The sequence below is a fragment of the Mus caroli genome, unplaced genomic scaffold (genome assembly GCF_978045245.1).
Source record: "Mus caroli unplaced genomic scaffold, Mus_caroli_1 scaffold_19, whole genome shotgun sequence".
NCBI classification, from domain to species: Eukaryota; Metazoa; Chordata; class Mammalia; order Rodentia; family Muridae; genus Mus; species Mus caroli.
The window spans coordinates 44,743,015-44,747,750 of NW_028227274.1; positions in this window are offsets into that span (position 1 = coordinate 44,743,015).

A 4,736-nucleotide genomic window follows, 5' to 3' on the forward strand; every position below is an offset into this window, starting at 1 on the left:
AAAGAGTCTGCCCTCCCTCACGCCCCCCCCCAAACACTGAACAAACAAACAAAAAACAAATAGCCTTTCCATCTTCCATAATATAAAGACATGGTCAAAAAAGCCCAGGCCACAAACTCCAAAGGGCACTTGAAATACTGTGCAATCAAACTGGGGAAGAAGACAAAAGCTAATTCTGCGTTCTAAGATGTTGGACTGGAAACATTGTCCTGAAATCAACTTACATGGTGAAGAGGTCTATCTAGGAAGATCTCTGCTTATTTTGGTCAGACTCAAGAACATAGCTTGCCCAGGGGAGAAGCAGGGAATGTTTCTAGGCGAAGCTTCCCAACACATAGGAAAGTGAAGCTGCCTGCAGGCTCTGCTGGCGTGCGATGGCCACCCCTTCTGCTTGTTGGCCTAGTGAGATCCCTTCTGCTTGCTAACCTAATGAGATCATGTGAGAACTGTCCACTTAACAAAGAGCATAGGGCTTGAAGCTTAGGCCACCGAATCAATCACCTTTTGAACACCAGCAACTAATGACCACCTCTCTCATTTCCTTCCTTTGATTGATATTAACCTGAAACAAAGCTTTATGATCTTCCCATCCCCTTTCACCCTTGGCCTCAGCTGACAATAAGGGGCTATTAGGACAGAGCACAGAGCAAGTAGATACTACCACAGAAGGGAAGAGAGCAGAAAAGGGCAAAGTGTACTGGAAGACACTCGGGAATGAATTCCGGAGCTTGAGGAGAGCATCTGTCATTTCAAAGGGAATTTAGGATATGTTGATTTCTCTAAGAACTTAAGGAACTGACCGGACTATCTGAACAGTATAAGACAAGAGGATAAAAGGACCTGTAGGACTTGAAAGGTAAATGAGAAGAAACATACCATAGAAGAGTCACAAAAGAGAAGCAAGAAGAGGAGGAAGGAAAAGAAAGATAAATGCAAAGCTCGGGTAAATCTAGCCTTGAGAAGAATCCGACATGGAGCAGAAAAGACATAGATCGTAGAAGTTAATTCCAGAAACCATGAGGATAGTGTGGTGAGACTGCTTAGTAGGCAAGGGCATGTACTGCCAAGCATGGCCACTGAATTCAAGTGTAGGGGTCCTACAAGTGTCCCCTGACTTCTGCTTGTGTGTCATGGCATGTGTTCCACCCCCAACAAACACACTAGATAGATAGATAGATAGATAGATAGATAGATAGATAGATAGATAGATGATAGATAGATAGATAGATAGATGATAGATAGATAGATAGATAGTTGATTAATAGATTGATGGATAGACAAGGCAAGGATGGGGATGAGAATCAATGATAAGAATTATATCTATATTACTGGAGTTAGGCTCAGCCTCAGCTCTGTCAGGCCCCTTAAGAACCAGGCTCATCCACTCTCTTGAAGCAAGTAACAGGCAGAAGGAACATAAATCAATGCCACTTTAGGAAACGGAACAAAGAAGTCTCCTGGCTGCTCCAATTTCCCAAGTCTATCTTTAGGGTCCTGACCTGCACTTTAGGTTTAAATAAAAGGCAAGAGGTAAACTAAGCAGTTCCTGGGCGGGGTGTGGCCCTGGCAACAACCACCTCGTTGCTAGTCTCTCCTGCAAGGTGATCTGAGAGGTGCTAAGCTCCTTTCTGCACACAAGCTGTGCCTTGGACTGGCACTAGGCTGAAAAAGACATCTTTCATCTGCACATCAAAGCAGAGAAAATGGACAAATACATCAGTTCCTAAAATTAGGTTCTGTGACCTCAGCATCTTAGACTTGGATCTTGAATTTTAACCTCTTTGTGTAGCAGGTAAGGAATGGGAGAGGGCCATCATACTCAGCCATAAAGGAGCCTGACAGGAAGTTCTCACTTTGGAGGATTGGTTCCATGCTGTAGTCCTTTAAATGTGCTCTCCATGTGTTCTTAAAATTATGATTTAGCGTATTAAAATTGAATTCACATGCAGCTTTTCAGAATTCATCTAAATTTAGCAAATACACATTCCTGAGACATCGGTACATATTAGAGGCTCTGTGTTGGGCACTGTGGGAAGTGCAGAAGTGGCCCCCAGCTCTTCTGTCACGTAAGGACTTTCTCTAAAATGTCACATCTCCTGCAAATTGAAGCTCCATGGTAAACATACAAAGCAGGGTGCAACGGTTTTTGGAAAGCACAAATTCAACAGTGAACAGCAAAGGCCATCAGGAGGGGCTGGTTCCCACCGATGATACCTTTTTTCTTCCTCCACTCTTTTCCCTATGTGCCAGGGTGGAAGCCCACAGACTATAGACTAGTACAAATCAAAACTCCAGAACAATTTAAACAAATCAACCAGTGGGCAGAAAATATCCAAATGCTTTGATCTCCTGTGGATTTCATTTTGGATATCTGTTATGTGGTGGGCGTGTGTACTGGTGTTTTAATTAACCTATGTGGCTAGCCCACGTTTTCAGGAAATCCTGCACTTGGGGATTGAATGAGACTGAATGAGGCAAACCCTCAGAGGAGCACGCTGAGAAGATTGTACAAGTAGGAGCAGTGTGAGCCCACCGGACACTCTCCACACTGACTGTGGGAAGTTGTTTGCCACTGATGATCACAAACAGTCAAAATTCTTAGGGACTTAGTAAAAAAAAAAAATCTATCTCTGAGACTAGGAATAAAAGAAGAAGGGAACATAATGCAGACCTTAGTTTACGGAAGCAAAGTGACTATTTGCAAGTCAAAGTCCGCAAAGTCTGTAAAGGACAATGAAGTGAGAAACGGCAAAGGAGTATGAGCTGAGGGAGAGATGACTTGGCATTGCTCACACCAGGTCAGTGGTACCTTGAGACACGCATGGTCATGGGGAAGATTTAGACTTTTTAATGACCAAGGACGTATAGAATCCAAGTGAAAAGGGATGGCGGTGTCATCTCCATGAGACTGTAGTGGAGCTGAGTGTGGTTGCAGGCTGAGGTGGAGGGACTGGAACTTCGAAGCCAACTTGGGCTCCATAGGAGGCCCAGGATAGTCTGAGCTATGAGGTGAGACTTCCTATTTGAAAGACCCCTCATTTCTCCAAATACAGACACACAGCAAACTGGAACACTGACTCTGGTTGTAAATAACAAGATAACATCCTATTTCTATTCCATGCATTCCTGAACTGTGGATACTACGGTCACATGAGACCTACACTGCCAGCATTTTTTTAAAAATACCTATTTAAATTCAAGCATTAAAGTGATTAAGGAAATAAAAAAAAAAAGCCTAAGTAGAAGAAAAACAAAACTCAGTAAGAAAAACAACTTCCCGAAGGAAGAGAGAATTCAAGGTGAATTTGGATTTGTGGGACTTGTGTGACTCTGGCTGGGAGAAGAGCATCACTTGCCAGTTGGCTTGGCAGAACCTCACGTTGAGCCCAGGAACACATGCAGCAGATGTCGGAGCTGCTTCCTGGAACTGTATGGCCATATTTCCATCCCTCAGGATTTCCCAGCTTAATCGGCTAGGAGATCAGAACTTGTCCTGGCCTCTGGGGCCATGTCCATTCTCACTCACAAGTGACCATTTGGAGCATGCTATCTCCTGAGGGGCTCAAAAGTGCATCATGTTCCTGGCAGACCTCATGTCCTGATGTGTCCCTGGCTGGTTCTGCTCCTTTTGGGAAGAGCTCCTTATTACTATGTTTTAGTCTCACCCTTCCCCTCTCATTTCCTGTCCATCAGACAAGCTTTCCTCACAATGCAGAGTTCCCTTTGGAATTTGCTAGAAAGGGTCAGTCAGTGCACAGCTAACATTTAAGGGCTTAGTCTACATGCACATGCCCTCAGCAGGCAGGAAAACTCAACAGGCTACAGAGACGTTGATGAAACAGCCTGGCTACCTTAACATTCACGGACACAGACATCTAGAAACCAAATGGAAATGGATATAACTGTCAAGACTGAGATTTTAAGAAACATGCTATCACTAACATTGCTTGTGGAAAGGGATAGGGCAAAGTTCCAGTTGTTTTTTGAAAGAGTCAGTTCTCAGCTCACAGCTGAAAGAGATGCTCACTTCAGTGAGAAAATGGCCTTGAACCTTGGCCAGATCCTACAGCTCAAATCTTGCCATTGCCTCTCTGCAACTCTCTTCGACAGAGTTAAGAAACAGACTGTGCTGGGACTTGAGAGGTCTCAATTTATGATACCTAGCTCTTCCAGGCCCTTCGTCATGTAAGCCAGGCTGAACTAAATCACTTGACATGAAACTCCCCACCACACCTACAAGGTTATAAAAGTTAGACCTCTTTGTTTGTCGCCATTGTTAAAGGCATGGGTCGTAGACTCCGGGGACAAGCTTGTGGAACATTGCTCTGTGGGTCATTAAAGAGACTTTTCTCCATCCCCCACTGTCAGAGAGACTCTCATTCTCATGTTTCCAACCTTCAAATTTACATTTACTAAGATACTCAGCTGTGTCTGTTGGTCTACATCTGCGTTTGCTGCCAAGAATCAAATCATATCCCATGTTAGGGATACCAAACACTTGTGGGCCAAGCCTATTGTAAAAATAAATGATTCATTTCCTTTAATATCAAAATTTCCATAAAAATGACATTCTTTCCTCTCAAATTTAACCTGTAGTGGTGATGGGTGTAAAAATTTAAATATGATACAACCTGGTCAAAGAAAATGTGCAAAGTCTACTTAGAGCTTTAAAAGTGGCATTTACATAGTAGGATCATACAATTAGGTACTCGTTTCTGAAGTACAAATGGTGCTAT